Source organism: Rhipicephalus microplus, chromosome X, assembly GCF_043290135.1.
Source record: "Rhipicephalus microplus isolate Deutch F79 chromosome X, USDA_Rmic, whole genome shotgun sequence".
NCBI lineage: Eukaryota > Metazoa > Arthropoda > Arachnida > Ixodida > Ixodidae > Rhipicephalus > Rhipicephalus microplus.
Window position 1 is genome coordinate 41,337,763 of NC_134710.1, and position 23,925 is coordinate 41,361,687.

Consider the following 23,925-nt stretch of genomic DNA (forward strand, 5'->3'; position numbering starts at 1 on the left):
CAAGCTGCCACACTCCCAATCGGACTTTGGGATCAGTGATTCCCATAAGACCGCGCGTGACCGGATCTCTCTGGGTAAAGTACGTGCTAATTCTTTTAAATTAATGAGCATGCTTCGTTAGTGCTCCAATTTACTTTTTTTAATGTATATACTGTGCACGTTAATACTGTGATAATATTTCGTAAAGCGCTCGTGAAATCTCGGCGTAATTTGCGCACCCCCTTTTCAGGGCCCCAAAATTGCAAAAAAAAGTGTGCAAATTATGCGAGTAAATACGGTATGTCACGCTAGCGAAACGGCCCCAAGCGTATGATGAGCGTGGCATGTAGCCATGTTCTTACATGACACACATCTCATGATTATCATGTTTGCACCAGTCATATACCTTCGTCATTCATTCATGTCACGTAATGCCAAATTTGGTATATGTGATGCTAGTGAAACGGCTGCGAGTGCATCATGAGCGTGGCATGTAGTCATGTTCTTACATGACATGCATCTCATTATTATCATGTTTGCACCATTCGTATGCCTTCGTTATCTAATCATGTCCCGTAATACCAAATTTTGTATATGTGACCCTAGCGAAACGACCGCGAGCGCACCATGAGCGCGGCATGTAGTCATGGTCTTACATGACACGTATCTCGTGATTCTCATGTTTGTACCGGTCATATAGCTTTGTCATTTATTCACATTTTGTAATACTACATTTGGTATTTGTGAAGGTGGCGAAACGAACGCGAGGCATGAGCATGCCTTGAGCATGGTGTGTAGTCAAGACTTACATTACATGCATGTCATGATTTTCATGTTAGGGTTTGTGACTTATATTCGCCATACAGTCATGTCGTACTATACCAGTTTTGCAATGTGTCTTGTGAACGAAACCACCGCAAGAGCAGTAAGACCATGAAATTTAAATCATGACATTCATGACATACATCCCACGATTTTCATGTTATGACTAGTCACTAATGCCCGCAATATAGTCATGTTACGCCATACCAATTTTGGTATCGGTAGCATTATTTAAACGGCCAGGAGAGCTAAAAGTCATAGGTGGCTAGACAAACAGACAGGCAGACAGGCTCAAAGTTGCCGAGTTTCGCTAAAAAATGCTTCACATTTAAAAAAAAGTCTCAGCATGTCCGCGGAGTGAATGATGAAGAGTGGGGCGAAGCGTCCGTCTGTACATGCATCTATGCATTCGATTGCGTTTGTGAATGCAGAGGGCGCTTGGGTAACACTGATGAGACGCAAGCACGGAAGCCAAGCGCGAGCATCTTTAATAGGCTCGCCGCTCTGCTTTGTCCAAACCCCACCAACGATCCTTGACGTACAGCAACTATCCAGGAGACTGAGAGAGGCACTCGTTCTCCGCACACTCAGGCAAAGCGCGCGCAGCAGCCAATCAGAGAGTAGCGGCACTTTGGAGAGTAGTGGCTGAGTAATCTCATCTAGGAAATGAGACAAAAAGTAGTCATCCATTTCTTTTGCCTTCTTTTCTTTCTCGTCTCTTCTTCTCTTGGTTACGCGTGACAAGTGACAAGGTTATACTAAAAAGAGCGTCGCCCCTAAAATATATTTGACGTAACAGCACCAGCAAAGTGAAGTGTCCCTACTATCAGGTTCTTCACCCTTACACCTGCACTCAGCTCTCGAGAAAGATGTCTTTTTGTGAAGAGGCCGCAGATGGAAAGTCGACGCACTCTTTTTTTTGTGTGAATTTCGAAGGCTTTCCAGAGCTTTCGTCTCCCCCTGTCTGCATACCAGCTAATCACTTTGCATTCTTCGAATAAAGATCGGCATGTGCAGTCAGCAATGTGCTTGGCGAAGGGGCTCTTCGTAGAACTTCTGATGGCACACACGTGTTCATGGAGGCGATCATTGAGGCAACGCCACATTTGTCCTACGTACATGTGTTCATAGGACGACAGGTCTCATACACCACCACACCATTACTCGCACAAATGGCTTCGCGAGCTTCTTGGTGTTGTTGCGTTTGGCCTTTGTAGGCACCGGAGATCCGGAATGAAGATGTCAAGGCAGCAGAAAGGTGAACTTTACAAAGGGTTTATTTACATAATGTACAAGGCGGGCTCTCTCTGGCCCAAAGCTCTACATCAAAAAAGCTCCCTAAGCAGCCCGTGAGGGCTTATTATAAACAGTCTCATTTCTCCAGATCCCTAGATTGTGGAAGGGGTCCTTACTGCACTGTCCAATAACAGGTCTCACTGTACTCCCGAGGGTCATTATGATGGCAGCCCCCCCAACATACACAAATATAAATAACCCAAACGTGTGTGGTTCCAGCGACGCTGTCTCATCTGGCGAATCTTGCTTCCAGAAAGTGGGTTGTGATGAGTCTGTCATCTCGCCTCTCGGGCCGACCACCCATGCTGTTGAACGGTGGTTGCAGTCCAGGCACATCCGACAGCATGTGCCTAGACATCTGGCGTTGATTTGAGCATAGGCAGCCTGCCAGCTAGAGATGCACAGCATGGTTTTCCGACGTTCATCTTCGGTGGAAACTCGGCATTGAACTTCATCGACTTACCAAGTCGGGGACAACTTGCAGGCGGCCCGCGAAACTGTCTTTTTTGTACAGTGCGTGCCATTGGCGTAACCTGGGTGGGGTGAATGGGAGAGCTCAACTGTCTCCCGCCACCCTGAAATTTTTTAGCTTTGCCAGAGGCGGTGCCAGGATTGTTTTACTGCGGAGAGAGGGGGGGCACATGCAAGTGGGTTGTTTCAGGGTGGCAGGGAACTTGTGCAATAGGAAAGCACAGCGTGACATGTTTGCTGTCAAGGAGCCTACAATTTTTAGGGGGGCAGTTGTTTCCACCCTAGCCTCCACCCAAGCAGGTGCGGACGCTGGCACCGCACCTGCTTTGAATTTGTTCATATACGCACACACATACAGACACTAACGCAAACTTAATAAAAGGGTCTTGTGTACAGCTGGTAGCACTATCCGAGGCACTGCGCCGATCATAGAGAAAATTGAAAACACACATGCACGCACGTACACACACACACACGCAGACAAACAAACAAACAAATAAAGCGACGTGCTGCATGCAACTAGCCAGGGATGATTGGTTTGACATTGCGGTAGTGCGCTTCAAGTGCACAGCGCGAGTTCACAAGACAACTTCTATTTTCCACCCGCAGACAACGGCTTTATTGAAGGCTTTCATCGCTGCCTCTCAAACATCATTGCAATGTAGTACATTAACCTTGACCCCATGAATTGGGATGCAATACTGCCGTTCGTAACTTTCGCCCATAATACGGCTGCGCAATGCATCACAGGCTTTTCTTCCTTTTTTCTGGCCTGGGGCTGCTCACCAAGTTTTACTCTAGACGGCGTTTATCATTTATTCATATACCAAGGGTCCAAAAAGAATTTTACATGAGGGGTGGGCATGAAAACAAACAGCATAAAATAAGCGGGACAACAACAAACGCGAAAGAACAGCAGCACTAGTACTTACACAAAGTGACAATGAATGGCTCTTCAAGCAGGTTTAAACTGAGAAGAATTAGTAGACATGGTGATATGGGTGTGAAGGTTAGTTGAGTGTTGCGTTGTTTGATGAAAAAAGAATGTGTGACAGGTCTTCATTTGGGTGTGGGCGAGATAGACGTCTGTTTCTTTTCGGCTCCTGCGACCTCAGCAGGTCCTTTATTCGAACAATTTCGGTCTCACCTGGCACATTGCTGTCACATAGCCACAATTCACCCTGGCATCACCCAGGAAGCTCGGAAGTCTCGCCATAGGACTCAACTCATCATATATAATGTCATCCCTGGAGATTAGGTTCTTCTTAGGACTCCTCTGTGCGTTCCTGGCTTATGCGAAAAATCCACGAGTCGTTTTATTAGAGCTTACTGGGTCATTGACCAAACACCCCTGTTAATATCATGTCTAAACGCTATAGGCCTCTCTCTGTGAACGCCGTTGCCATGGGATAGAAATCGTGCCTGTTTCTCGGTCAAAGCTGTGTACACGATGCAGTTCTTAATACTGTTGCATGGCCAAGCGGCTGCTTCCAGCGTGAGAAGTAATCTCAGAGGAATCCTAGTGTGAGAGTGAAGCAATCCCAGGCGCTTTGGGATTGCATTTTGGGAAAAGTGTGTAGCTGGCTGTGAGGTCGCCTGCCGCTCGTTTGCGCCGTTGAAGGACGGTGGGGCGAGGGGGGGGGGGGGGGGGGGGGCATGAATAGATGACCAGTAAAAGAGCGAGGGATTGTGGGATGCACCGTCTGCTACCAGCTTCCAGTTCGAGAAGAGTAGACAACAGCAAACCGCTTCACCGCAAGCCTGAGATTATTTGGGATTCGCGCGTTCGGTCGCCCATTTATCTTCGTCTTGATAAACCATGGTCGCTTGTTCAGCAATTGGCTGCTCCAGCTCGAGCGTGCAAGGCAAACGCAGGTATCAATTCCCATGTAATGAAGACAAAAACGAGGTGGGCCGCGACTGTGAAGAGAGCCACAGCGACAGGTAGCCTTTGAATACGGAACTTTGAAGCCAGAGTGTGCGAAAACCATTTCTTCACAAGTACCTGTGTATTCTAAACTGAAAAGACTGACACATGAATTTGCTGCGAATATTATATTGAGAAATAAATTGTCGCGCAGGCACGCCTATAGCAAAGATATTATGGGAACGACGGGCGAAATCTACCTGCCATACGAGATTAGCGCCGACCATTGCACCCATATATATGACAAAAAACGCAAAAGCTTCACTCAAGAGTAAGTTTACACGAAGCGCTGGACGAGTTCATTTGCGTTTATCTTGGTCAAACTGTGCGCCAGGATTGCGCCCAAAGGAAGAAGTGCATTGAACAAGCGCAGGGTTTCGATTATTCGACGCCGCCTATGTCTGACTGTATTGTTTATGTGCTGCCGTGCCGTGCAGCTTGACCAAGATCAGCGTTCAAATAAGCATCTGCTTCAACTAAGAAATGCATCTCATAGCGCGCTGAAGGCTAAAAAAAAACATCTCAATGCGCTCAATAAGTTTTGCGCTTCATGCCGATCGACTGACGATGTCGGCCGAAGCAGCGATCTTGAAATGAACTCTTAGCACACTGCTACAGTCATCCCCATCCCCTGAGATATTAAAAATTGTGACTTTTTATCTGCAGTATCGTATCATGCAAGGAAAACTGTTTTGTGTACCAGCTGATCTGCTAGCCAAACCAACAGCACCCCTGAGCTGCATAAAAGCATTGAAAATCATTCTAGTGTGACAAAAAAGTTTCCGGACTGTTCATGACTTTCGTAGCCTGTCATCATCACAGTCACGGTTGGCAAAAAAAAAACTACTTCTAAAGCACTGACATAGCACGGCGAGGTGCTTTCTTCAACGAAGCAGTACAAAAAAATGCGCGTGCCGCTGCTGACCCATGTGGTGCGTCGAATTGGAAGCCGTCGTATTCCACAGTTCCCTGCAATTGCCCATTTTACCGGTCACTTATTGAAAGGAGTACATTGCTGCTTAATTCTTGACTATTAATTTTTATATCGTAACTACTACTGATATTCTAATGCATCTGAACATATTTGGTCGCACATGAAATGTGAAACCATTACCTCAGTGCAATGTAGGTATTACCGAATGGAAAATTATGGGATGTATACAGTTAAGCAGCATGCACATTATCGCGTGCCGATACCGGGAAGACGTGTACTACAATACAGGCTGGAACAGTAAATTTATGTTTATTTGACAATTACTTGTGATGTCAGTAATGATACTAATGCGACTTATCGAATTGACAGAATTAGCTTTACGCGTGACATTCCATGTCAGCGCTTGTCTACTGCGTTTAGGCGCTATATCATTTATAAGGTAGATATAGTCTCGTATTGTTCACTAGTGTGGTCATTTGCGAGCCAACAGGCAAAAATAATTGGCTTGTTTGTAAAATTGAATGTGTGTGCAGTTGATATCATTGAATGTTGATAACACTGATAAGGGCTTATCATTTGTTATTTGTGGTGCGAGTCACGCGCAGGCTACTTAATGAATGTATCTTATTTTACTACATGCCAGCTATACCTTTTCGCGCAACCTTTAAATCACGGAGCCTCACACAGTGCCCTTTAACAATGTGGGTGAGCCTTGCCGCGGTGGTCTAGTGGTTAAGGTACTCAGCTGCTGACCCGCAGGTCACGGGATCGAATCCCGGCTGTGGCAGCTGCATTTTTGATTCAAGCAAAAATGCTGTTGGCCCGTGTGCTCAGATTTGGGTGCACGTTAAAGAACCCCAGGTGGTCGAAATTTCCGGAGCCCTCCACTACAGCGTCTCTCATAATCACATGGTGGTTTTGGGACATTAAACCCCACATATCAATCAATCATCAACAGTGTCGGTGAATATTGATTCTAAATTAGAGCTGTGAATTGCATTGACTACTCGCGGAATCCCTCTATAAAGAGTTTTAAGTTTTTGTTTTTTTTATGCTCCAGGGAATACAGCAAAAAAAAAAATGGTGGTTTGTAACCGCTAAGTCGGTCCAACAGTGCCCCCCCCCCCCCCCCACCCAAGGAACACCAATAGCCAGATCAAAGTTGTATAGAGTTCGTCGTAGCTAAAGTCAGTAAATTTTCACGACTTAATTACCCAGTAATATGTTAGAACTTGTCACACGCACATACTGAGAGTTAAAGCATGAAGCTTGCGGCGCGGTGATTGCTGCAGCATAAAATTACGCACCCGTTGGTGGTGCTTGTGTGCTTGAAAAAGGTCTGTCATGTAAGAGCTGTTACTCTTTTCAACTAGACATATCGTCCTCTATCATTTGTGCATTTCCTCATCTGAGTATATCATCATCATCATCGTGTATAAGTTCGAATAAAGGAATAAAATGATCTTTTAAAATATATATATAAATTTATTGATCTAAAATTCTAACGATTGTAACATAGCACTGCCTGAAAGCTATGCTTCATTTGCTGGTAATAGACAGCGCCACGTACGAGAAGTCCGTAAGGGCAGCCCGAGCATGAATTCGTTTCACATCAGGGTGATACAGGCATAGCGCGGCATATACTCTCTCATGAGTACACTCACTCACGCTCACTCCCACTTATTTGAACTGGTGAGTTTGAGTATGAGGGAGTATTCATGAGTGTGAGTAGAAGTGAGTATGAATGAGAGTGAGTAGGAGGGAGTGGGAGTAGAAGTGAGTATGAATGTGAGTGAGTACTCTTGAATGTGAATAAGAGTGAATATGAGTGAGGGCCTATAAGTGTGAGCAGACATGAGTATGAATGTGAGTGAGTGCAAAGGCTGAGAAAATTGCGGTGAGTGAGTTTGAGTCAGTAGTCTTTCGAAGTGCCAACCTATGATACATACATATACAGTAAAAGCTCGTTGATTCGGATTTCACGGGACCGGAAAAACTGTCCGAACTAACCAAATGCCGAATTAACAAATGAACAGGAAAAACAACATTTAAAATCAAGCTGCAGAAGCATACCTTTATTTGTTGAAGTATTTTGTAATTGTCGTCTGCGTTTTTGCGCAGATTTCGGCTGACATCACAATTTTTCTTAACTGTTCCAAATGGCCAACAGCACGCAAGCTGTCGGGAGTGTTCAGGCAAGCGTCCTCCAATATTAACAGCGTCTCCGAGACTTCCCGTGAGGTGCGATGAGGTCGCGGCTGTATCTCCTCGCATGATTCTTCGTCATAATCGTGGTCTTCATGAGCGCCCGTGACATCATTAATAATCTTGACATCATTAAGATCTCTAAGGCTACGCTTTGTGTGCATGCGTTGAAAAAATTGTAGTTTCGGAGCCCAGGAACATTAAGTTTCACTTTTCTTAATAGAGAAGACATACAAGGAACATCGTATTCGGTAAGGCTAATGACTAATTTCAAACAAGGTTTTTGGAATTTGGGCACCTACCCACTCCGTTGGATAGGCCAAAGGTCGAGGGGATCATACCATAGCACCTTCTTTTTCTTCTCTGTATGCACTGCGAATTATTTATCCAATGACAAAAAGAGATCTGGTTGAAAAGGTCTTTGACTATTTCCATTGAAAAAATTCCATAGATGGTGGCAAGCCACAGTCTAGCGCACTTTTACCTAAAATATTTTCTTTTCCAGATCCCACTCTGGCTTTTGCGGTTTGCTTTTGACAGCGGTAAAGATCTCTAAGGCTACGCTTATGATTTGTGCATGCGTTGAAAAAATTGTAGTTTCGGAGCCCAGGAACATTAAGTATCACTGTTCTTAATAGAGGAGAGATACAAGGAACATCGTATTCGGTAAGGCTAATGACTAATTTCGAACAAGGTTTTTGGAATTTGGGCACCTACCCACTCCGTTGGATAGGCCAAAGGTCGAGGGGATCATACCTTAGTGCCTTCTTTTTTCTTCCCTGCATGCACTGCGAATTATTTATCCAATGACAAAAACAATCTGGTTGAAATGGTCTTTGACTAGTTCCTATGAAAAAATTCCATAGATTGTGGCAAGCCACATTCTAGCGCACTTTTACCTAAAATATTTTTTTTTCCACATCCCACTCTTGCTTTTGCGGTTTGCTTTTGACAGCGGTAAAGATCTCTAAGGCTGCACTTATGATGTGTGCATGCGTTGAAAAAGTTGAAAAAATTGTAGTTTCGGAGCCCAGGAACATTAAGTATCACTGTTCTGAATAGAGGAGAGATACAAGGAACATCCTAATCGGTAAGGCTAATGACTGATTTCGAACAAGGTTTTTGGAATTCGGGCACCTACCCACTCCGTTGTATAGACCAAAGGTCGAGGGGATCATACCTTAGTACCTTCTTTTTTCTTCTCTGTATGCACTGTGAATTATTTATCCAATGACAAAAAGAGATCTGGTTGAAAAGGTCTTTGCCTAGTTCCATTGAATAAAATTTCATAGATGGTGGCAAGCCACAGTCTAGGGAACATTTACCTTAAATATTTTCTTTTCCACATCCCACTCTTGCTTTTGCGGTTTGCTTTTGACAGTGGTAAAGATCTCTAAGACTACGCTTATGATGTGTGCATGCGTTGAAAAAATTGTAGTTTTGGAGCCCAGGAACATTAAGTATAACTGTTGTTAATAGAGGAGAGATACAAGGAACATCGTATTCAGTAAGGCTAATGACTAACTTCGAACAAGGTTTTTAAAGTTTGGGCACCGACCCACTCCGTTGGATAGGCCAAAGGTCGGGGGGATCATACCTTGGTACATTCTTTTTTCTTCTCTGAATGCACTGCGAATTATTTATCCAATGACAAAAAGAGATCTGGTTGAAAAGGTCTTTGCCTATAGTTCCATTGAAGAAAATTCCATAGATGAAGGCAAGCCACTCAATGACGACAACCAGCATAGTGCGTGATGGTCGGTGACGACATCAAATGAGCGACCATACACATAAGGTCGGAACTTTGTAAGGGCCCAGACGATTGCCAAACATTCCTTCTCGGTGACGGTGTAATTAGTCTCGGCCTTAGTAAGCGTATGGCTTGCATACGCCACGACATATTTCGGGAACCCTGGTTTGCGCTGCGCAAGGACAGCGCCAAGACCGACACCACTGGCATCCGTGTGTACCTCTGTAGGGGCCGTAGGGTCGTAGCGGCAGAGTATGGGAGGCTACGTCAACAAACGACGGAGCGTTGTGAAAGCGTCGTCGTACTGTGATGACCACGAATGGAGAGGCCCGTTACGTCCGAGGAGCTTCGTCAGCGGTGATATGATAGTCGCGAAGTTTCGCATGAAGCGCCGAAAGTAGGAACACAGCCCTACGAAACTGCGCAGTTCCTTGACGGATGTCGGCTTGGGGAACTCGGCCACGGCCCGAAGCTTAGCTGGATCAGGGAGAATTCCGTCCTTGGACACGACGTAGCCGAGTATTGTCAGCTGCCGAGCTGCAAATCGGCACTTCTTTAGGTTCAGTTGCAGACTGGCGTCACTCAGACGCGTTAAAACACGCCGTAGGCGTTGAAGATGCGTCGAGAAGTCCGGAGCAAAAACGACGACGTCATCAAGGTAGCACAGGCACGTGTGCCATTTCAGGTCACGCAGAACAGTATCCATCATGCGCTCAAAGGTGGCGGGCGCATTGCACAGCCAAAACGGCATGACGTTGAATTCGTACAAGCCGTTGGGGGTGACGAAAGCGGTCTTCTGTCGAGCGTCCTCAGCCATAGGTACTTGCCAGTACCCTGAGCGCAAATCGAGGGATGAAAAGAATTCAGCTCCTTGCAGGCCGTCAATCGCGTCATCTACCCGTGGTAGTGGGTACACGTCCTTACGAGTAATCTTGTTGAGGCGTCGGTAGTGCACACGGAACCACACAGAACCGTCATTCTTCGTGACGAGAACGACAGGAGACGCCCAGGGGCTGCTAGAGTGTCGAATAACATCACGGCGAAGCATGTCGTCGATATGCTCGTTGATTACATGGCGTTCTGTGGGAGGTACGCGATATGGACGTTGCCGCAGGGGTGGCTGTGTGCATGTGTCGATGCGATGCGTAACGGTGGATGTGCGGCCGAGAGAAGGTTGGGTGACATCAAAGGAAGACCGGAATTCTTTCAACAGGCCTAGAAGCTGGGAACGCTGGCCTGGCGTAAGGTTGTCGGGAATGGAGGGAGCGAATACATCATCGGATGATGAAGCAGATGTCGAAACAGCACTAAGCGTACTGGAACTTGAGCAGTGCATGTCATCGGGTTGATCCATAACTTGTTCGTCTTCGATGGGTTCCACGCTGCCGAGACATTCCCCTTGCACCAACGTAACGCTGTACGGGGATGAGTTCACTACAAAAATAGTGGTGCTGCCGTGAGTGAGTTGCACGGTCGCGAAAGGAACCAGCAAGCCTTTTCTGATGAAAACACGATGAGATGGCGAGAGGAGTGCAGCGGTGTCAGAAAGGCTTGCGCCACTGTCGACACTCTCGCGGACGAGTTTGCAGGCACTTGGACGTCATCTCTGACGAGTAACTTGCTTGCAGCAGATGGACTGTCGGCCGGCGTCAAAGAAAAGAATTGTGCGAGTTCTATTTCTGCTGGTGCGCTATGAATGACGGCGTCATGGCGGGAGAGAAAATCCCATCCTAGGATGACGTCGTGAGAGCATGAAGGAATTATGATGAATTCGACCGCATACATCACGTCCTGAATCATAAGGCGGGCTGGGCACATCGCCGTAGGGTGAATGGTTTGGGCACTGGCTGTACGGAGGGAGAGCCCGAAGGGTGGCGTGGTCACTTTGCGCAGTCATCGGCTAAGTTTTGCGTCCATGACGGATACGGCGGCTCCAGTATCTACAAGGGCAGATGCACGAACGCCATCCACAAGTACGTCTATCACGTTTGACGGGCTTTCCTGAGGGCTTCCGCAGTTCGACAGCGTCGCAGCCCTTGCCTCGTGGACTGCGACGACTAGTTTTCCTGGTCACCCTCGAGTGGACGTGGCCGCATCGGTGACAGTGAGCGACGTCGCGGAGATGGTGAACGGCGGGTAGACGAGGCGGGGCGGGACGACGGTGACATAGGCGGCGGTTGGTCATAAGAGCGGCTTGATTGGCTGGGAAAGTTGGAGGCGACCTGCGGTTGCTGCACACGATTGAAATAGCGTGCTACGTGACCGACGCGACCACAAGCAAAGTAGATGGGGCGACTGTCAGCAGTGCACCATCTGTTCGCGGGTTCCATCCATGTCGCAGAACGCGATGGGCGAGCCGGCTGCTGATATGAGTGCATGGTAGGCGGCACTCGGGGCACGTGGGTGACGTCGGCGTATGTAGGCGACACAGTTTCTCCGAAGGCCTAGAAGGCACGGTACGGGATCGAAGCTCCAAGGGCATCGAATGCGAACCAAAGATGTTTGAAGGGCACAGCACTCTCAGCACTCTCCACCAAATTGTTAAGACGTTTATTGGCGGACACTCGTCGATGATCCACGGCAGCGACAGTCAATGCGGGGACTGACTCTCTGCACGAGCTTCTCTTCTTATCAAAAGGGCGACCCACTAGAAGGCTTTAAGGATTTGCCACAATATATATATATATATATATATATATATATATATATATATATATATATATATATATATATATATATATATATATATATATATATATATATATATATATATATATATATATATAGACTTGTAACTTGGCACTGTTTCAAGGGCCCCATCCCTTGAAGCAGTGCAGCCGCGCGCCAACGAACACCGGTCGCGTCAGTCTCGCCTCGCCTCGGAGCTCACGTTTTGCGAGCGTAGCGTTGCTGGTGCACAGCGTGCCCACTCACGCAAGAGAGACGCGCGCATCCCGTTCCACTCTGACCCTGCCATTTGCTCCATAGGGAGCGCGTGTGTTTTATTGGTATAGATTCCCTTTTGTTGCCCTCCGCCAGAGTGGAGTGCTCCGGCGGAGAGTTCGTTGGCCACTATCTGCTAATCGATGACATAATTAGATACCACGAAGCTCAATGACACTTTAACAGGTCGAGGAATGGCGCCCTCGGCCCGATTTCTGCGTCTAATATACGACGCTCATCTTGCTTCGGCTGTTAACATCTACAGATACCACAATGATTTGCACAATTTGTCATGGATGTTAGTCGTCGGGATGAAAATGCAAACAAAAAAGAAAGTAGTAAAAATAATATTGAAATAAAAAAGGCACAGCACACGATTGTCACTCCGGTGGAAGCTTCGTCGAGAGCAACGAAAGGAAAACAGTGCCGCTTCTACTTCATCTGTCAACATGGCCAGTTCAAGCGACGGCTTTTACTTTACAGAAGTATGCGACTTCTCAAGGAGCTCGGCAATTTGTTCCCAAAGAATGCTCTTCTTATGCTTCTTGCGAAAATCCTCCATCTTGACGTCCCAAAGAAGAGGTCGTTTCACAACATCTACAATCAGCAGCTAGTTGAAAGCAGCGCGAGACATTCTGAGCCGGTGAGAGGACGGATGTCGTCTGCTACCAACACCACCTAGGTGGTGTTGCTGCTACTCAGTCGGAGCGAGTTGTTCTGTGGAGCGAAGTCCCGCAGCGCGCGCGTTCACTCCTCGACTCGGCCCTTGGCATCACGTGTCAAACAACGTCACTGGTCGCTCTGCCGCTTCTTCCGCGAGCGAATTTTTCCAACTACGGCGAATTTCACTAGAGCGACCAGTATACGCTGTAGAAACTTGCTTTGGCCTCGCGCGGTGGCTGCCGGATTCGCTCGGAGGATTTCAAGCTGGACGGTTGTGCCCTCGCGATCTCCGACTTCAGCGTAGCTCCCGCCGACTGGTTCGCCCTCCGCGGTCTCCTGATGCCGTGCAGCTCTCGCATTGTGGCACCCCGCCCTTGGACTGCTTCGACCGGATCTCCACTTTCCTATCTCCTTCTTTTTTCCTCTCGTTGGCTGGCGGCTTCTTATCCATCTATTTTCCTTCTATTCTTTTTATTCCTTCTCCCTATATCTTTTATTCCCCATATCCCATTCCTCTGCTGACCTGTTGAGGTGTCCTCGTAAGGAGAGACAGTTACGGGTCGGCACCTTTCTTTTCTTTTCTTCTGATATAACCACAATCTCTGGCTGCCGCTCCGCTCTTGGAGCAAAATCGCTCGCATGTGAAACGGACTAAAGAAATGATAATAGCGCGAAGTTTTGCATACAATTTTCACGCAGCGTTTGGTCCGTGCTAGCGGTCTCAGCGCTATGTTGTGGTACATTAACTGCGGTTTAAGTTTTTCTGTTCGTTCGCTATTCCCGCCGCGGCGGTAGCACCATGGCGTCGATCTTCGACCTCATGTCTAGCAGCCCCATGGTTTGTCCGCTAAGCCACGACGGCGCTTCGAGTGCCAAGTTATTGTTAACGCAGCGGGGGAGGCAGGTCGCTTAGTGGTAAAAAAAAGAAAGACAAAGCCACCCGCATCTTTCCTCGGGGTGAACACTGGTAGATGCGTCGAATAGTGCTGGGGGTATTGTGTGAATGTTGCGTGATTGGATATGGTTTGGGAATGTGTAACTGTTATTTCGTCTTTATTATTCTTATTTATCGAAAGAAGGAGAAGCGTTGTTTTCAACGAGTGGTTTGACGCTGATGTTGGTTTGTGCAGTCCAACTACTGGTTGAAGGTACTGTTGCTGTTGTCGCATCCGCTAGAGTCAAGCAAAGGGTCAAGCCAAGCGGAAGCCAAGTAAAGATGCCCTTGACTGAATTCCGAACGCGTGATCCAGTGTCAGTGAATGCACTGATCTCCGTTAGTGAAGATCAGTGAGTGGATGGTTGTGCAGCGCGAGCAGTCGTTTTTTTTTTTTTTTACCAGCAGCTGCCTTTGTCGGTCTTGCGAAGAGAGAGAGAGAGAGAGAGAGGAGAGCGACAGTTGGCACGAGACGCGAGAATGCGCAGTGGGGGCGTGGATGGTGCCGCTGATGCCGGAGTCGTGACATTGTCCGACTAAGAAATGCTCCGCATTTGAAAATTATCCGGGGTACGTGTTCCTGCGTTAGACGCCTTCACCACTCGATGACGGACATCTGCAGCTCACGGGATTTTCACGTGATTCGCATCGTGGTCGTTGCAGCGCTAATTTATAAGGGAACGCAACCATTTCTCCTGAGCAACACTTGGCACCCGTTCCCAGATCAGCAACAAATAATAAAACGCGTGCAGACGGCCCCATGTAGAACGCGCGCAGAAAGCCACAAAGTAAATGAATGAGCTGCGCTTGCAAATGGAGCACTTCCACCTCTTCTTTCGCCAACTTCCGTTGTAGTCAATTGTGTGCCAACAGTTAAAATGAGGTCATTCCCTTTCTGGGCGATTCCAGCCCTTTCCAATTCTTTTGTTTGTCTGTTATGCCTTTATTGCACGAAACGTACTAGTAAATAATTCTCATAAATATGTCACCTGTACTAGCTTATACATCTTCTTTATCTTGACTGAGAATTTAACGCGCAGTTTCTGTTTCATAAAATAGTTTAGACCGATTGGAACTGGAATACGTTTGTGTAAACTTTGCTGGTTTGGGATATATATTCTTGTATCACTCCAGTGATGAAGGCCACATTTGTAACACGGCTGTTCTTATTGGTTAGGAGCCGTAGAACTTAAAGCTACATCATCGTCGTAATGATGGTGACGTTGAACAATGTGTTGAGAAAAGCGCCGCAATTCATCTTGAATGTCTGTAGAATGCATGCGTCCGTTACTAACCTCCGGTAATTAAGTGGTTCTCCTACGCAGAAAACTACACCACGTGCAAATGCTTTTTAACAAAGTTGTAAATAGCGAAGAGAATATAGATTTTTTGAATTGCATGCAGTACAACCGAGAAAGAGCAGTGAGATGGAAACACAGAAGGAAGAATATTTCCACGAGTAAAAACAAACCGGCGCCCCCCCCCCCTTTTTTTTTATAAAAGAATGCAACGCTTTTCCACGGAACAAACGTAATTATGTATCACAAACCAGCTTTACATCTGCCCTTGAAACTTTACATATATGATGCTAATCGCTTATGTATTTTTTATGTGCACCAAGCTGGTACCGATTTTTTTTTCCCGGAGCGAGGAAGGGGGAGGGGTAGTGTTGTTCTTTAGGGCCTTGAAAAGCACCTATTTTCATTATTTATCCTCGTTGAGGAACATCTCCCCCCCCCTTCCATCTGAATATCGAAGGAGAAGGGGGGGGGGGGGGAAGGGGGCAAGGGCACTTCTGGCTTTGGGCCTGATGTTGATATAGCTTGCGTTACTATTACTTGTAGCTCCTGTGTATTTACTAGACATCATTTGGTTATATTTGCTGTATGCTTATGTTCGCGATAATGTGCATTGTGATTGTAGCTTACATTGTATGTGTGCCGCTATTTTCTAGGCGTTTTGTATAAATGCAATTACTACACACTGTTTTTTTTTATTTTGAAGCTATGACACCAACACGTTAAGGGGAAGTAGCACTGCGCACTTCATTTTATAAGCGCAAGCATGTATAGGTGAAGGAAAAGTTCTTCCTGTGACGTCGTATTTACGTTATTCTGACATTTATTTGCATTTATTGACATTTATTTGAGATTTATCGACTATTTGCAGATGACCGTGTCATATACTCCCCCATTCACAACTTTGAAAACAGTACTAAACTACAGCAAGACCTCAACACAGTTGCGCTATGGTGCCAAGACTCATCAATGCCGTTAAATCTAACCAAATGCAAATCGATGTCATTTTCCCGTAAACGCACCACTGTTCATCATACCTACTTTATCAATTCGCTTCCTCTCGATTCGGCTTCGTCATACAAGTGTCTCGGAGTGCACATGCACCCATCTCTTTCATTTGCACCGCACGTACAGTCCATCTGCTCAGACGCTCTGCGTACGCTTGGTTTTCTGCGCCGTAACCTCAAATCAGCATCTCCTGACGTTAAAAAACTAGCATACTTAACATACGTACGGCCAAAGCTCGAATACGCATCGTCCATTCAAAATCCATCCCAGGCATATCTCGTTAGCGAACTAGAAGCAGTTCAAAACCGCGCTGCCCGCTTTATAACCTCACAGTTCTCCAGAGAAATCAGCGTCACCGCCCTAAAACAATCAATTGAACTGCCATCACTCGCGTCGCGCCGCCTCATCTCGCGCCTATGCCTCCTCCACAGTTTCTTTTTCCGACCCAAATCAAGACACGAACTTTTACAGCCCCCAAACAGAACTTCTTCCCGCATTAACCATTCAAACCCCATTGCACGAATCAACGGCCGTACATCCGCAATGAACGACTCCTTTTTCCCCCAAGCAATAACACTTTGGAATCGCCTTCCCGACACCATTGTTGCCACACCTGACCGCACATCATTCCGCGCAAAATTGGAATCCCACTTTGATTCCACCCATTAACCCGTGGCTGTAAATATATTCTACCAACGTACTGTATGTATAATTTGCTTGTGCCTAGTTGTTTGTACTTCAATTCCCAGCCAAAGCGTTTCTTTTGTTATTTGATTCATTTTTGTTGTCATTTTGACCAAACTACCATATTAGAACTGTACTGTTTATAATAATTTGTTCAACTTGAATTATACACACTCACAGCGTATTTTTTGCCCCCCCTTATGTAATGCCCTCGGGCCTTTAAGGATGCAATAAATGAAATAAACTGGCTATGTGTTTCTAGTGCAGGGATTAAACTGACTGGCACCAGAATTAAAGTCATCGGCAAGTGGATTAAACTTGGTGGCCCTTGGATTAAACTCACTGGCACGCTGCCTTATTGAGTTGGCGCTTGGATTAAATGTTTCGCACATGGATTAAATAGCTCGGCGCTCAGATTATTTCAATGGCGTGCAGATTATTTAGGCTGGCACTTCGATCAAAGTGAGCGGGAAAACCTGTAGGTGAGTTGTAAAACTGAACGATGTTGTGCGGTGCCGCCGCTTCCAGCGACAAATGTGGCGCTGCTGTCGCATCCGGATTCACTCATTCCATGCTCGCTCGTGTCACTCCCGTAACCTCCGTCGGCTGTGGATGTTGCAGTGCGTCACTAGCCGTGGAGGCTTCTTTTTCCGCGAACAGTTTTGTGCTTCAGCATGCTCTGTTCTGCTTTGTATGTGTTGCGTGTTTTCATCATGCCCATATGTTGCGTTCCCGGTTGTACGAGTGGCTACAGGCAATGGGAGACACCACGGCATTTCTTTTGTGCCCCGCGTGTACCTGAGAAGCGAGAGGCATGGGGCCACGCTATTACTCGTGCGGATAAGAAAATGCCCAGCACATTACGTGTGCGTGATACGCACAGGTAATTTCACCGGGCAGCAGATATGCCACTGTTCTAACTAGTTCGTGCATTCATGTTTCCAGCACTTACACCGGCGCGAACAGGAGAGCCTCGATCCACACAAAATCTTCAGTGATCGGTTTACCAGTGATGAAGTAATGAACTCTGGAGTTGCTCAGAGCACGCTGCACCATAATCCATTTCTGAGAACGCGTGAACTCCGACCAGCGCATGCAAATCCAGTTTACTTACGCTCAACTGTGCACTGTCCATGCCTGTTGGTTGTCTGTTTCGGGAATTCTGATGCGAGTCGCTGAAATTTCACTACTGCCATCACCTCCTTCGCGTTCATTCACGTTTGTGGTATTTCCTCACAACGCGACAAAAACTGCCAGCCTTCTGTATGGGCGCATTCACAAACGTGAGTCATCTCGCTCGCCGAGTAAGATACTGGGCGAGCGCGACCTTAGCGGCACCTGAAGGGAAGTGGAGGAAATGTATACCCGTGAATATTTCCGCCAGGTGAGAAACGAGCGCTAGTGTTTAAGTGGAACTTCACCAGCTGACATGTATTGTCGTTAGAGTTTTCTTTTCCTGCACTCAGGGTCACTGCCCGAACATCGCTGAGCTCCTTGCTTCCTAGCAAGGCGAAGTCACCCCCTTTAAATACGCTGCCTACACGTATTGCTTGATAGTTCGTGTCGTGGGTCAATCAGCGCCTTTCCATGAGACTCGATGGTCACGCTGAAACACCGTACGGTACAACGCTTCATGATTATTTCCCGAAAAGCGACGCTGCTCCCAGTGCACACTTGAGAACCATGGCGAAAATGGGAGTGGCACTTGTCACAGGCAGGCAGCTTCATCGAAGTAACGTGCCAGTGGCTGGCGTGGAAGAGCACTTTAGGCTTTCAGTATTTCTGGCCTCTTCTAGACTATTTCATAGATCACTTCAATGAGTGCTTTAAAAGGCATCGCACACCTTGAAGACGCTTTGTTCCCGTCTCCCGCAAATTATTCTCGAATCTGCCACTTTTCCCACTGCGGAGTAGTTTACTGATGTGTACTTAAACATTATCTCAACTTCAGCCTTGCAAGGGAAGTTAGCAGTATAGGCTGCGAAATGAAAGCGAGAGAAGCGAGGAACGCTGTGCATGTGTGCAATGCAAGCGGTTGCCAAATGCCCAGAGGTATTCTTACCAAACGTGCGTCATCTTCTAAAGATTCAGGCAACTCTGCCGGTGAGCATAGCTGAAGCAGAACGCTTTTTTTCACCGCTGGGATGCCTAAAGTTGTACCTGAGAGCTACAATAACAAATGAAAGATTGTTTGGTATCGCTCTTTGAATATCCACCATCAAATACATGTCCGCCCGGAAGACATTCGCTCTATTCTTTAACGGGAACGCAGACGGCTTCAGCCGAATCTTTGAGTAATATCAACCATAGACACCTGCTCAATCAAAGATAAAAGTTAGCTGAAGGTATTCTTGAATTGAGATGTTCTGAACAACAGTAAGAACATAGTTGTTAATGATCAATTGATGTGGTTTAACATCCCAAAACCACTAATTAACTACGAGAGATGCCGTAGTGCGGTGCTCCGGAAATTTTACTACTTTGGTTTATTATATGCACCGAAATCAATGTGCGTGGGCCACAAGCATTTTCGCCTACATCATATACGACGGGAATTTAATCCCGCTACCCGCGGGTAAGCAACAGAGCCCCATAACCACTGGACCACCTTGGCGGGTAGTAAAGAAGATGGTTTGGGTAAAATCAGTATGCGCTACTTTTCGTCCAGATAAGGAAGCAAGTTCAACTGTAAGAGACATATTGCTGAAAATCACTTTGACAGCATGGCAGAGTGATTACGTTCCCTCCCGTTGCCTACTACTTGCTGTTCATTCGCCCCGCCGCGGTGGTCTAGTGGCTAAGGTACTCGGCTGCTGACCCGCAGGTCGCGGGATCAAATCCCGGCTGCGGCGGCTGCATTTCCGATTTAGGCGGAATTGTCACAACATTTCCGCCTCCATCGCCAACATTTCCGCCTCCACAACAAATCTGAGCACACGGGCCTGAGGCCCGTGTGCTCAGATTTGTGCTGTGGGGTTTAACGTGTGCTCAGATTTGTGATGCTTAGATTTGTGACGTGGGGTTTAACGTGTGCACGTTAAACCCCACATATCAATCAATCAATCAATCATTGCTTTTCATTGGTACCTTTCACTTGCAGACGTGGTTAGCAGATACGAAAGGTGTGAACGGCAATGCAACAACCCAAATTTGCATGTGGCAATTCTCGCTTATTTTGGGTGACATATGGGGCATATAATGCGACATGTAATGCGCAGGATAATCTTTGTTTCATTGAAAAAGAGAATCAACAATATTGCGCTATGTCCGTTTTGCGGCGTGAGACATGGCTTGCACACAGTTTCTTTCATTTCTTGTAAAAAATTATGATTGCTTTGTGTATTGCTCGTAATTTTACGCCATAAAAAGCCTACCCACGTTTCTCCATTCTGGGAATTTTTCATCATGCGCCATGTCGCTATAGTTACATAAATTGCTCTGTGTGCCCTTCTAGTAATGTCAATATAGAGAAACGAAGAGATGAAGCGAATCGAAATATATAGTTTGTCGTATATTTTTTCAGCTTTGTGTTCCTTATTTTCGCGCTGTTTGCCACAGTGCTTAACAATAAAGCTTGTGCTCGCTATATACAGTTGCCCGCAATGCATTTTTCATTATGCTGCTCGAAGGTTATGACCGTCATCTTTTTATTTATGTGCCTAAGTTACACGATCAGTATTTTAGTAGGCCTTTCTAAGGCTGTGATCAGCCTGCACGCTTGCCTGGGTTGCACCTTCGTCACTAGCAAACACTTCGGAGTGCACTAGACGTTAGTGCACAATAAACATATGTATAAATATGTTGTCCACTCGCATACAAGCCAAGTTAGGTGTATAAACCAAATATTCTGTCGTGCGCGTGCGTGTGTGTTTAGATGTTAGCAGAAAGTCCGAAGGTTCAATAGAAATGTTGTTCCTTGGCTTGAGTATATCTTAGCACACGTACGATGAGTCACACTGTAATATGCTTAAACGTGGCCTATCAGACCTTGGAACTGTGTCTGGCTATTTCCAATAGAACGAACCTCTGCCTATAGAAAATTATCGTAGTTATCGAATCCGGCGAGGTCTGTTCCGGCGGGTACAAGGACCACGTCTAGAGCATTATTCCCGTCGCCGAGCCAACTTAAAATACTCGCGGCCGAGATTCCTGCCCAGAATCTCACAGATAGTTAAGACTTGAGAAACACTGCGACGCGTTTTTTCATATGCAGTGATGCCACTTAGAAACCACAATTTGTAGCAATTTTATGGAGCACAAAAAATTAGAATTTGGAGCATTTTGGAGCACCAAAAAGTCAATTTTGGAGCAGTTTGAAGCAACCGGTATCAGTTTTCAAGGTTGTCCAATACGGCGAGAAATGCATAGCAAAACAAGTTTTCACAATATTCTGAGAAACTTTGTTTGCAACGCATTTTGGAATTTTTGTTATCATTTTATGTTATGTTTTGTTATCATTTTTGCAGTTTGTTATCCAGAGGAAGCCGCTTGATTAGATGTCTCGCAGTAGAAATGTAAAATGCCTGTGCACTTGTCCTGAAGCTCTTCTTCACTTGGAGATCCCAGTTACGCATTTATTTTTCAGTGTCGGATCCGATTTCCAAAACCTGCTTCCGCCCTTCTGGCGACCTGACATCAAGTTGTTTCAACTCACTGCCAGACAAGTTGCAGTCGGCCTCATGCCTCATAAAGCGGCTCAGCAGCTTTTTTACTGGCCCAATACACTGTGTACAATGTGAACAAGGGGCTCTTCTTTTTGGAAAACGGTTTGAAATTCATTGCTGTCATTGCTTCCATTGCTGTCAACATCTTCCAGCACCGATGCATTAACGCTGGTTGTCCAAGCTGTGGAAAAGAGAGAAGATATGGAAGATTAAAACACAAATCCGACGGCGAAACAAGAAATGCTCACTTAAAAAATTAAGGCCCTGTCATTCGCACCATGCACAAATCTAGGTCCGGCACGAGCCGATCATGTAACAACAGTACAGGCGCCCCACGTGTCAGCCAGCCAACATCTAACAGCATTAATCAAGCACAGGCGGCCGGCTTTTCGGAGCATTATCACGGCGCGGAGAAGGTGAAACTATAGCGACAATTGCCACATGCGTGCGAAGTTGCCGTCACCACGAGCACACTGCAGCGTGAGCGCGCGCTATCTCTGCTCTGCGCAAGAATTACGCGCAACTCCATAGATAGACTTGCTACAAAATGTTTATCTTCACGTGAAGATGCCTGCTCAAGGTCAGTCGTGCAAGCCTAGAATGCAACTACGCGTGTCATCGGGCATATCGCATTGCCACTCAGTGCTTCTGAATACAATAAGAACATAAATGCGTCATTCCCACGAAAGCAGCCTTTTCCCACGAAACCGGCCTTTTAGGGTTAACGACGGCCGCAAAAATATTAGCGGCAGTCGCTAGAGCATTAATTTGGGAATATCTGCGCCATACAATTGCATCTTTTCACAGATAAGATCCGGATCAAGATCTGAAAGCGAAAAAGGCTTTACCATTTTTAGCGCGCAAATAGACGGTGCTTTTTGCGCGCTGCGGTCCATCCAAGCAGTACCAACTTCGCCACGCTCACACGCCACACTTAAGAGAAAATGTCAATAACAGAAACTTACCTTTCTTCATCGCATCATATCCCACCGCTGACAGCACACGCGCGTAGTAGTAATGAAGAGTCGTCCAACAGTCGTTGGTGCTGGCGAGCCGAGGCAGCAGCAATCGATTCACCAGTGCACTGTCCGCTTCACTTGCGGAGTTACAGCAGCACTATCTCCGCTATCACTCAATCCGTACTGCGCATGTTGCCGCTAGATGTCCTCCGCTGCACTCCTCATAGTTTTATCGTTGCCATGGGGGAATGGGTGCCCTCAGACCCCGCTGTAGGTTGTGGTAGCGGCGCTGGCTGACACCACCAAGGCCCGCGAGAGCCATTCGGCGCACTTTGGCGCAATTTTCGAGATTTTTATCAGAATTGCGCTAGCGTTCTCGTTTGTATCAGTTTGGCGCATTTGGCGCAGGAATGGAATCACTGCATATGCAGACATTATTCGCTGTAAAAGCGCTCAGCAATGATATTGTGATAGTAGCAGTGCTTGGTTTCTAAATCATGTCAGCGCGAAGCAACAAAAAAAAAATAAGTTGCGTAAGTGGCAGTGTGCCTGGTGTTGGACGAAAATTTTCGCGGGGAAGGGAGAGGGGGTTAAACCACCCGCCTGGCTATGCCACTGGGCACAACGCTTGCAATCTGGAAACTGTCTACACCGAGGAACGGCGAGAACAGACATTGGCAATGTGAGTGCGAAATCCTTAATAAAAAACGACATCGGCAGCGTTTTCCCGATGAATGCAATGGATAATTGGTATGGTCCCATCGCGAAACGATTGATTGATTGATATGTGGGGTTTAACGTCCCAAAACCACTATATGATTATGAGAGACGCCGTAGTGGAGGGCTCCGGAAATTTTGACCACCTGGGGTTCTTTAACGTGCACCCAAATCTGAGCACACGGGCCTACAACATTTCCGCCTCCATCGGAAATGCAGCCGCCGCAGCCGGGATTCAAACCCGCGCCCTGTGGGTCAGCAGCCGAGTACCTTAGCCATTAGACCACCGCGGCGGGGCCCCATCGCGAAACGAACCCAAGCGTTCTGCGGGGCAATCATTATTCTAGAACAGAGCCATGCCAGGTCTCGGAACTGCTTTGGAAACAGAACCTATGCAGGTGTTACGTTCATGGAACGCGAATTGTGGTGTCAGTGTTGGATATCCAATTTTATAAACATTACATATGTACTCCCATGATGCTGTCATCACGTCGGGTTACCGTCATTTGTAGTTAAACACTATTCACTGAAATTTATTCATGAGCGGTGTCGAGGACTATACCATTCTCGTGAGCACAAGTGCGAGAATTCGTTTTTTTTATTTCAGTATATGCCCCAATTTTTGTTAAATCGAGTAGCATTGTAAAGCGCACAAAGGAATTCTGAGGCAC

At 46.6% G+C, this 23,925-nt stretch overlaps 1 long non-coding RNA gene across 1 annotated transcript; it reads right to left on the reverse strand.

Annotated features, from left to right (window-relative positions):
* Positions 1-21,579: 21,579 nt before the first annotated feature.
* On the reverse strand, positions 21,580-22,769 carry LOC119177392 (uncharacterized). The gene is made up of 2 exons (XR_005110593.2): positions 22,544-22,769; positions 21,580-21,759 (listed from the first exon to the last, which is right to left on the reverse strand). It is a non-coding gene; the product is annotated as an uncharacterized LOC119177392 (long non-coding RNA).
* Between the last annotated feature and the right edge of the window lie 1,156 nt (positions 22,770-23,925).